Genomic DNA, 12247 nt, shown 5'->3' with positions numbered 1-12247 from the left:
TGAATATCCCTTTCTGGGTATGAGTTTGCTTAAAGTAATGTTCAGGGCTACAAAAGAATAGAAAAATGGAGTCCCTATGTGTTAACAATTGACAAAGAGTCATACAATCTTAAGACCTTGGGTATGGAAATTCCCAACTGTTTTTGCCACAACATGCATGATGGATGATGTTGACATGCAGGACACATTTCCAGGAGTGTACCCATTGTGTCTCCATGGGTGATTCCAGCTGTCCTCAAGGTAACATGAACACTTTCTCTGCAACTCAATAAAGCATACTGGCAAATGCAGGGATTTAAAGTGACACGGTTATAGAGATAACCTCAAGGCTGCTTCTAAGTTTTATTTAAAAGTGAATCATTCACAAATGTCAGTACTTTAACTATTATTAGCAACAGATCACTTGCAACATATCTCACAACTGATTGTCATACACAAGTATGATATTACACCCCAGTTGAGAACTGTTACCCTCACACATAATTATGTCTCTTTTATTTCCAGAATGAAGGTTGTTTTCCTTATTTAACCCCTGTGTCTGTTTATTAAGTTAGTAGACAGTCTTTGCTTGATTTCAAGAAGTCTGTCCTTAGGAACTCTAAAGTGTAAATCCAAATAATCCACATCACTCCACAAATGTAATTTTGTGTTAAATTTTCTATATGATACAGGACTTACTGAAAAACTATGAAGAAATGGGATAATCTGAGTCTATAGAAAAAGAACATTTAATACAGAAAACTGGCTTGATAGATGCAATTAGTGCCACCACCTTGAATAGTGTGAGAAGTAGCAGCATGATGAATAAGATTTCAATCAACTTTTTTTTTTTAAAGCAAGTTTTAAGTTTGATAGAGTTTAGATGTTGATGGCCCTCTCTGCTGAGGGACAGGTAAGAGAAGGCATTTACCATTTGACATGGCAACTCTTACCTGGGCTGTGGGACAGCCTTAGGCAGGCCAGGTCTCTTTTGTGGCTTCCTGTTTGCGGGAGGCCCTGGGTGGACTGGCATGATTCCAGTATCCAACATAGCTAAGTGATAGTGATTTCTTCCCTTGTTAGTGCATGCTGAGAGTGGATCTGCCCTGTGGTCATCTGTGTGCCCTCTCCCCATCTGCGAATAAAGCTGCCTAGAAGGGAGAATGCTGGGAGAACTCCCAGAACTTGAGTTCTTCCTCCTGTTACTGAAAGCTCCTGCTTCTCATTTTTTTGCTCCTGGTTGACAGGTGGATAAAACCCAGTGCAGTGGAAGTCATAGGAGGAATTCAGTCCAGTCACATACTCTCCAAGTCAGCCAGTTGGTCTGATTACAGAGAAGTGAAGCCCACCCATAGTCTGAATTAATGCCACAAAACATGTTTAATCATGGCCAGTCAACGCACACACACTCTCACAAACACATGCAAGCTCACTCACACACCATAACAATAACAGCTCAATCAAGCCAGCACTGTGAATGAGAGGAGACATTCTGCCAAGCCCACAGTGGACTGAGGCATCAGGGGGTTTGGAATTTGAAACATCTTTCTTCTCACTCCCCAACTGCACTCCTTCAACCCCAAGGAGTTGGAGAGTGTCATCTCTTGGCTAAACAAGACTTCTTGATATTCAGGGAAGAAGGGTTCAACATGGCACACCAGTGCAGAACCTGTGGGATATGACAGCCCTGACAAAAGGAGAGTTGACAAGTTAAGTGTAAATGAATCAGAAACAGATGGATGAGATTTTTGTTAAAACACACATGGGTTTACAATTAAGGGAGGAGGAGGGTTGGGGGACAGCTTTGGCAAAAATGTCTTGGATTCTGCTGCACCCTATTGAACTGTTTGATGAACCCAGAACACGGCCAGGGTCAACCTTCCATCATTAATGGGTAGCATATTGCTCATGACCACACAAAAGCCATGAAGTAGAAATGACCTTAATAAATATGTCCATGCGTTAGCAAGATTTTCAGGTTGTGACAAGAATGAAATGGCTCAAATTATGTCATGTGATCGCATGACATGCATCCCTCAAGCCAGCAGTTGACTTGATGCTGGAATGTGGACAGAATGGAGGTGTTCTCTGTACCTCCCTCCCTTCCTGGGGGCTGGACGCTCTTCAGTTATAATCTTCCACAGGGTATTAAAAAGTGATGCTTTTGAATTCTAATTTGCCCTCCTTTTTGCCACATCTCTTTACTAATTGAAAACTGACAGCAGAAAATGCCCTCAACCACAAATATCTAGAAGAAAATGGAGACATTTGGACAGGCTGAAATACTTTGAGTTTTATGAGCTCTAATAAGGTTAATCAAGGCTCTGGAAAGAATTTTATTTCATGGTGGACTCAACAAAACAATGAGTTTGGACCTTCAGTGATTGGCCGGAGGGGGAGGCCTGGGAGCTGGGGCCTTATGAGCTGCTGGTAAAGTTGGGTGAGGCTGTGCCGCAACTTCTTTCCACACTGACGCAATCATGGTGGAACTTGGACCCTGTCTGTTGCTTGGCCTTCAGACTGCTGTCAGTCTCTGACCACGGGAAGTCCTAAATAAGCCTCCTCTGAAGTTCTCACAGCTGAATTTATCCCTCAGTGAATTTGTTTTCTGAGGAGATTCCTCTGAAGTGGAGGCAAGATCCCCTACTTCAATTCTTTATGTCAATGTTACATAACCCAGGCTGGGGCGTGCTTTGTGCGGAGGAGGAGCAAATAGGAAGGAGCCACTCAGCAGAAATAGCAAGGGAGAAAAAGGGAGTTGACAAAATAAGAGGAGGTGTTTCTCCCCAGGTATTAGTGCCAGTGTCAGGTTCCCCACATGCTGGGAAGAAGGGAGACAGAACTCCTTTCCCTGACCCATCAGCCATCTTCTCCAAAGGGGCTCTTAGGAAATGAGGAAGGTTATACCAACCAGCACATTCTGAGGACTGGCTAACACTCAAGGCCTCCTTCCTAACAACAAGGCTACTCTGGAGGGTGGGGGTGGAGGGGGCGTAGGCATTACCTTCACCTGGGTCACAGGTGTCTCCACAGAGGTCTAGGAGGAGTGGCACTTTATCTTCAAAGCCTCCGACCCTCTCTCCTAAAGTGCTCCCTGCCTTTTCTTCCCTAAGTCTCTTCTATGAGTTTTTTTTCCTTTTCCTGACATCCTAGGAGTTTCCTTAACTTCTCAGGGGAAAGAGATTATACAGTCTTCAGGGGTGGGGACAGTATCCAATGTAGTTTTGTAACCTGAGCTCTAGCACAGTGTCTAGCAAATAGTGGGCCCATCACAAATGTTGCAGAACTTCTGAAACTGCGGCTCTGCTTGCACTTGAAACTCACACATTGGCTGTGATGGGGCACGAAAGGGCATGGCCTGCCATTCTTTTTCAGTGCCTTGACATTTTTCTTCCTTTCCTCCTCTTCCACTGTGTGTTCACATGCCCCCTGCTGTGTGTTGGCAGGAACCACCCCCCCCCCCACAGCCTTCCTCCGCCAAGTCAGTAAGACCCTCTTCACATTCTCACCCCCAGCAGTGTACTTTACTGGAAGCATCAGAGGTTAACTGTGTTGTGGTGTCCTGTTCTCTCTATTCTGGAAAAGAAAAAAGTGTCCAATAATTTCCTGTTAATGTGGACTAAGTGCTAATGGATCACTTAGCTATGTCTCCCAGGTAAGATATTTCTGTTAGAGAGAATGCCTTAAGCCAAGAAGTGACCCGGTGGCGGGAACTCTGGGCACCACACTGAAGTCCAGTGCCTTTCCTCCAGTAGGGACGTGGTGCACGGCATCAGAAGGACATGGCCTTTTGGTCAGACAGAGCTGCGTTAGTTCCCTGGCTCTCCCACTTACCAGCAGTGGGAAAATAAAGTAGGCAATTTTCATAAGCTCCCAAAGCCCATTGGATATGAACACTCATCCTTGGGCATCATTGTCATCCTCATCCTCATCATCCTCATCCTCACCATCCTCATCCTCAGGGTTACTGCAAGGATTAACTGACATGATGTATGTAAATCTAACACAGTGCCAGGCACACAGTAGGCACACACTAAACACAAGTTCTTTTCCTTTTCTTTTGGTTATTCATTTGCTGCTACAATAAACTATAATTAAAAGTCCGGTCTTGCCAGGCACAGTGATTGTCCTACAAAGATGCTCCCCTGTGCTATGTAAGAATTGCTTCCCATTGGCATTAGAGGCCTGGGGCTCTCCACTTCTCAAACAGGCCCCACCTTACCTGAGTAAACTCTTGCCAACCAGATGCTCTTTGGCTGCTGAGGCCAGGGGTGGCTATCCTCCAATGAGTCCTCCTTATAGGTGCAGACATTTCTGTGACTAGTCTTCCACTCTGCTCACAGCTTGCTGGTTCTCCTGAGCAGGCTGTGAGGGCTTGCCTCTCTCCCTGACAGCTGGCTCGGCTCTTTCACAGTTGTGAGCCCAGCTTCCACAGGGAGAGGTGTACCCCAAGCTTCCTCTTCCCAAGAGACCGAGCTCCCCAGTTAGCATCTCCTGCACCCTCAGGCGCTAGCCGGCATTGCCTCAGGAGAAACATCGGTTGGTTTGAGCAGAGGAGGGTGGAGCAGCCCGTGAAGCTGGACTCAGCCCGTCCCCTGGAGTGTGGATCTCCGCTGACCAGCTCACTGCCATACTAATAAATATCAAACCCTTCAACGGGAAAATAAATTATCCTCCCGCTGCTAGGCAAAACAGTCGTGATAAATTGTAGTTTTAGCCAACAGTGTTTAAAGTAAAATCAGTAAAGTGTGAGTAATGATGGCTGAGTCAAAAGTCTTGTATTAAACACAATGGTCTGATGAGGGCGGGGGCAGTGTTCAGAGAAAAGTGAATGCAAGTTTAAAACAACTCTTGTTCAGAGTGGGGAAAAAAGGACTTGGGATTTATTATCCTATTAGTTTTTTCTGTAGGAGCAGCTCTCAGGGTGTCCCGGGCATAAAGTCAAACTCTCCATTTACCAGAGATGTTTAGAAAACATGTTCTTAAAAGTGGGAACTACCAAGTTTTTGACTGGACATCAGAAATATGGTTGAATTCTTTCAGTTTAGAGAGGAATCCTGAGAGAGTTCTATGGTATGGCTCTGGTTCTCAAAGGGGCTGTCTGGGAAGGATTTCTGGGTGAGGGAAATCTAGAGGATTTTTGCTTAAAAGAAAAAAGGCGGGGTGGGTGGTTACGTGACCCTGTTTCCAATATTTATACATTATACTACATAATGTACAGTCAAACCTTACTAATTCCAATGAAAACTAGAGAAAAATTGAAATGAGGGCAAGTTGAGCGTGATGTACTAAATGAACTGGCTTTAAAGTTCTAGAACCATGACAGTATCAATAGATACCATTTGTCATTGAGAACTTAATGTGTTCTAGGCCCTCTGTGGATCACTTTACATGAGTTAAATATTAAATAACTTTCCTAGGGTCGTATAGGTGACAAGTTGGTACAGGCAGGATTCAAACATAGGCCTGCCTATTTCCAAATCTGCATTCTTAACCACTATGTATATGGCTTCTATGGTCAATCTATAAATTCTATTTTATTATATTCTGGCACATAGGATTACTCAAAACAATTAAATAGGTGTGCCAAATGAGCATTGTATGGGCTTACATTTAATGACAGAAATTTCATTACTAATATTAATTAATAACTGTCACAATAACTGTTGGTCGGCAAATGTGCAAATAGCTAAGGTGCCAGATGCTTAAAAATGATTTATTTTCAAGGACACAATGCCCTTGTATTCTTAGTTACATTGTAGATATTACTAACTTGAGTTAAGGATTTGAGGTAATTTAGTATATATATGGATTATGAAAGAGCACTAATCCCTCCTCCCATCTAAAGTCATTCTCCCCCCTTTACTATTGAGTGTGTTTCCTTCAACTTTCTCAAAGGGGACTTTGTTCGATAGATCATCTCTTGTCTCTTCTCCATTTTTGCCTTTTCTCTCTGTGCTGGTCTCGGAAAACTATTACTTTTCAATCTGTCCAACATCCCTTGATTTTGGGAACTGTTTTTCTCCCATTCCATATGAATTAGGTAGGACTGCCAATCAAAAGGCTGTGTCTTCTCTGCCATAGGAGGGGGCACATGATACAGACTGGCTAATCAGAATATCTTGTTATCTATTGACATTGATGATCCCTAAGTGATCATAGGTACCAAGCATAATCAGAGTCTTTTTGATAGGGATTTGTATAAATGCTAGGGGAGGGGTGATAGGGAAAGGGAAAGGAAGGAAAGGGAAGGGAAGGGAAGGGAGAGGAAGGGAAGGGAAGGGAAGGGGAGGGGAGGGGAGTGGAGCGGGGAGGGGAGGGGAGTGGAGCAGAGAGGAGTGGAGAGGAGAGGAGAGGAGAGAAGAGAAAACTTTTTTTAGATATGTGAATTCTAAATCCTTGTAAGACTCAAGCTGATTATAGCCATCTGTAAATATATATGAATAAATCCTAATAATGAAGCCAATGCAGAGGAAATCAGGGATGAGAGATGGAGAGAGGGAGTCCTGAAAACATTTTTGAACAGTCCTCCCCACCCCCATGACTTATGTTCATTGAGATCTTAATTTCTGATGATTGTAGTTGACAATTTAATTAGCTGTTACGCCAGAGTACTATCCCTCAATTCTAATGGGATTTTCACAGGCTTCATCCCAATGAGATCAGATTTCCAAACCTAAATTCCTTCCATATCCTTGATGATCTGTGCAAATTACTCCCTGGTACCAGTTTCTATAAGTCCAGGTTCTTGGTTGCAAGAACTTTAGTAGGGATGAATTTATTATTCAGATTTTTGGTTGCTAAATTTAGCAGAAACACATTTATTGAATGACCTTTGGGTAGTTCATAGAATTGTTTGAAAGCTAGAACACCAAATTAAACATTGGTAAGGACCAAGGGAAACTTGGCAACAGAGAACATCCTAATTATCTTTGCATTATTATATCCCACCCCAGTCAGAATCAAAGTCCTGGAGGGTAGCATCCTACTGTCAGAGTCTAAGTCATTTGCCTACCCCCATTCTTGTTAAGGAGTTTTGTGTTTATGTTAATAAGGGATATTGTTGTATAGTCTTCTTGTAATATCTTTATTTTTTGCTATTAGGGTAATGCTGGCTTCATAAAATAAATTGGGAAATGTTCTGTGCTCTTTTATTTGCTGAAATAGTTCATGTATAATTGGTATTATTTCTTCCAAATGTTTGGTAGAATTTGCCAGTGAAGCTATCTGGGCTTGGACTTTACTTTCTGGGAAGCCTTTTAATTAGCAAATCCAATTATTTAAACAAATGAAGGACCATTCACACTTTATACTTCTTCCCATATCAGTTTTGGTAATCAGTGTTTTTTCAAGAAATTTGTCCATTTCATCTAATTTGTCAAATTAATATTTCTTCATTATCCTTTGAATATCTGTATGATCCCTAGTGATGTCACCCTTTCCTGATCAATCTGTCTAAAGGCTTATCAACTATTAATCTTTTCAAAGAACCAGCTTTTGCTTTCATTAATATATCACTATTATTTTTCTGTTTTTTACTTCATTAATTTCTGTTCTTATCTTTATTTTGTTTACTTTAGGTTTAATTCACTTTTTTTTCATATTTTCATAAGGTTGAAGTTTAAGTAATTGATTTGAAACTTTCCTGATATAAGCACTTAATGTTATGAATTTTTCTCCAAGGACTACTTTCATTCATCCCACAAATTTTGATATGCTTTCATTTTTACCTATTTAAGAATAATTTTTTCTTATGCTTTCTTTTTTAATTCACCCATTATATAGAAGTATGTGACTAATATCTAAGTATTGGGGATTTTCCAGATACCATTTGTTATCAATTTCTACTTTTATTCCTTGGTGGTCAAAGAATATACATTACATAATTTAAAGTTTTTTAAAATTTATCAAGGTTTTTTTTTTTTTTTTTTTAGTTCAGAATATGATCTAGTTTAGTGAATGTCCTCTGAGCACTAAAAGCATGTGTCTGAACCTGATACTGGATGGAGATTATATAAATAATAATTAGGTTGAGTTGGTGGATAACATTTTTTTTACATTTTATAAATGCTTACTGATTTTCTTCGTACTTGTTTTATCATTACTGGGAGAAGAATGTTGAAATTTCCAGCTATAATTAGGGATTTGTCTATTTCTACTTCAAGTTCTATTAGTTTTTATTTCCTGTATTTAGAAGTGCTGCTATGAGGTATAGACATTTATGATTATCATGTAGTTTTGATTATTTGATCTCTTTATCATTATAAAATATACAACTTTATCCACTGTAATATTTCTTATCTTGAAGGCTACTTTGTCTGATATTAATATAGCCATTCTAGTTTAGTGTTTGCCTGGTATCTCTTCTTCTATCTTTTTATCTTTTGTTTATTTGTGGGAAAAAAAAACTACCTCTGTTTGGAGATGGCATAACCTTGAATGTAGTCTATAAAAAAATACTTTAGAACTAATAAGTAAATACAGAAAGACAGCAAGATACAAGACACAAAATTCAATTGTATTCTTCTATATAAGCAATGAACAATCTAAAAATGAAATTAAGAATAAGTTCCAGGACACCTGGGTGCCTCAGTTGGCTAAACATCTGCCTTAGGCTCAGGTCATGATCCCAGGGTCCTGGGATTGAATCCCACATCAGGCTCCTTGCTCAGCAGGGAGCCTGTTTTTCCCTCTGCCTGCCGTCCCCCCCCCCCCCGAAAAATAAATAAAATCTTAAAAATAACTTAACCTGTTAAATAAAAAAGAATAAGCTCCATTCATTACAGCATCAAAAGAATAAGATACATAGGAATTACTTTAACAAAATAAATACATGACTTGTTTGTTGAGAACTACAGAACATTGCTGAGAAAATTTAAGGAAGACTTAAATAAATGGAGCGACATTCTATGTTTGTGTATTAGAAGACTCAATAGTGCCTAGATGGCAGTTCTTCCCAAATTGATCTATATAGTCAATACAATCCTTATTGAAATCCCAGCAGACTCCTTTGAAGAATCTAATAAACTGATTCAAAAATTTACATGGGAATGCAAAGGACCCAGAATAGCCAAACAATTTTGGAAAGAAGAACAGAGTTGGAGGACTTATGGTACCCAACTCCAAAACCCACTATAAATCTAAAACAGTAGTGAAGACAGTGTGGCATTGGCCCAAGGACAGATATATAAGGTCAACAGAACAGAACAGAACAGAGTCCAGAAATAACTTTATAGTCAATTAATTTTTTATGAAGGTTCAAAGACATTTAAATGGGGGGGTAGTATTTTCAACAAATGATGCTGGATATCCACATGTAATGGTAATAGTAATCATCATCATCATCATCATCATCATCATCATCATCCCGTGCCCTACCCACACCATACACAAATATTAAGCCCAAATAGATCACATGTCTTTTTACTTTTAACCTAGTTATTGGGTCTTCAGATTTAAAGTAATCATGCGTTTTAGTCCCATCTGACAACCTATGCCCTTTATTTTATTATTATTATTTTTTTTATGGTAACTTTTTCCTTTCTTTCTCTTTCTTTCTTTTCTTTTCTTTCTTTCTTTCTTTCTTTCTTTCTTTCTTTCTTTCTTTCTTTCTTCTTTCTTTCTTTCTCTTTCTTTTCTTTCTTATGTTCAGTTAGCCACCATATAGTACATAATTAGTCCTTGATGCAGTGTTCAACAATTCATTAGTTAAGTATAACAACCAGTGCTCATCACAGCATGTGTCCTCCTCAATACCCATCACCCTGTTACCCCTCCCCCCACCCTCCTCCCCTCTGAAATCCCCAGATTGTTTCTCCGGGTCCATAGTCAAACAAAGAAAGACAATTATCATATGGTTTCACTCATATGTGGAACCTATGTGGGCTAATTTGACCATTTATATTTAATGTAATTATTGATATACTTAGACTTAGATTTACCATCCTGCTCTTTCTTTTCTGTTCATTCCTTTTGTTCTTTGCCTTTACTTCCTGGAAAAGGCTGTAGAATTTCAGTAGAATTTATTCCTTAAGTGTTTGGTATAATTTACCAGTGAATCCATCTAGGTATGATGCTTTCTGTTTTGAAAGATTATTAATTATTGATTCAATTTCTTTAAAAGATATAGGGCTGTTCATATTATCTATATGTCCTTGTGTGAGTTTTGGTAGATCATATCTTTCAAGGAATTGGCCCATTTCATGCAGGTTATCAAATTTCTGGGCACAGAGTTGTTTGTAATATTCCTTTATTATTTCCTTAATTACCATGGGATCAGCAGTGATGATCCCTTTTTCATTTATGATATTAGTAACTTGTGTTTTTACTCGTTTTTCCTTAGTTAATCTTGCTGGAGTTTGTTGATTTTATTAAACTTTTCAAAGAACCAGATTTTGGCTTCATTGATCTTTTTTGATTTCTTATTTTTAATTTCATTGATTTTTGTTTTAATTTTTATTTATTTTCTTTTTTTTAAGATTTATTTTAGAGAGAAAGAGAACACACGTGTGTGTGTGTGCATGTGTGTGTGGGTGTGTGTGTGGGAAGGGGCAGAAGGAGAGGGAGAGAGAGAGAGAATCCCAAGCAGCCTCCTGGCTGAGTGCAGAGCCCAGTGTGGAGCTCAATCTCAGGACCCTGAGACCATGACCTGAGCTGAAACCAAGAGTCAGATGCTTAACTGACTGAGCCACCCAGTCACCCCCATTATTTCTTTTCTTTTGCTTTGGATTTAATTTTTCATTTTCTAGTTTCCTAAAGTGAAAACTTAGATTATTGATTTTAGGTCTTCTTTTCTAGTGTATGCACTTGACGGTACAAATTTCCTTCTAAGCACCACTTTCATTACATCCCACAGTTTTGATGAGTTATATTTTCACTTCTATTTAGCTCAAAGTAGTTTTTAATTTTTCTTCAGACTTCTTCTTTGACCCATGTGTTATTTGGAAGTGTGTTGTTTAATCTCCGAGTATTGCGGGATTTTCTAGATATCTTTCTGTTATTTATTTTTAGTTTAATTCCATTGTGGCTGAGAGCATTAATTTGTATGATTTCTATTCTTTTTAGTTTGTTAAGGTGTGTTTTATGGCTCTGAGTGTGGCGAATGTTCCATGACCTTAAGAAGAATGTGTATTCTGCTCTTGTTGGATGAACTATTCTACAGATATGAATTAGATCCAGTTGATTGAGTTCAACCATGTCCTTACTGATTTTCTGTCTGCTGGATTTGTTAATTACTAATAGACAGGAGTTGAAGATTCCAAGAAGATACATAATACTTGGATCTCTTTAATTTTCAAACTCTTTTTCCATGTTCTGCAATTTTACTGTGATAGGTTAATGTTTGGCCTATAAAATTTATCTTGTTCAGAACTTGTATCAGAACTTGATAGAATATTTTAATGTGAGGAATTTTCTTCAGTTTGGGGAATTGTAACTATTTCTTTATTGCCTTATTTTTCTAGTGACATTAGATTCTTAATCTATTCTTCATATTTCAACCCTCTCTGCCAAAACAAAACAAAACAAAAAACCACAAAACCCATGTCTATGTTTTCTTTTTCAATTATAGGCAAATCATTAAGGCACAAATTCACTCACTTGCTACTCATCTACGCCAGCAAATATATTGTATTTTTATTTTCAGATTTTTTCTAACATCTCCAATTGTCATTTTTGTTTCAAATAATCATTTCCTGTTTCATATTTGTAATACCCACCTTTATGACTGTGATGTTCCTAATTATGCTGAAATTATACATTTTACTCTACAATTAATTATCCCTCTCCATGCTTCAATTTCCTCATCTTTAATAGGAAGGAATTACAAATAGCACCATTTTCACATATTTCTGTAAGGATTACATGAGATAATGCATGAAAAACCCTCACAACAGCTAGAGTTTCTCTGCCTGACAAAACATTTCCTCTCCCTACAGAGATCTACTGAGAGAGAGGGCTGAGTAGTTGCAGGGGCTGTGCTCCAAGGTTTTCAGTGAGAGTTGAGGATTGATGATGTTTGCTGCTGGGCAGGGTACCTGGGTTGCACCTTTTCTGGTCTTGGATACTCTTTGTTCTTTCCAAGCAAATTTAGCCCTGTGTGGTGTTGCTCAATCCTTCTGCTCTAAACATGGCTATTACAGGGACATTCTTTTTGCTATTAACTGTCCCTGGGGGTTGCAGGGAATTAATGCAGAGGTCAACTAGCCTTCTATTGTCATGTCAATACCCCCAACCAATCCTATAGTCAGTTGCCCTATGCTTCTTCCTG

Source organism: Neomonachus schauinslandi, chromosome 4, assembly GCF_002201575.2.
Source record: "Neomonachus schauinslandi chromosome 4, ASM220157v2, whole genome shotgun sequence".
Classification (NCBI taxonomy): Eukaryota; Metazoa; Chordata; class Mammalia; order Carnivora; family Phocidae; genus Neomonachus; species Neomonachus schauinslandi.
Note: the sequence above shows the minus strand (reverse complement) of the source record.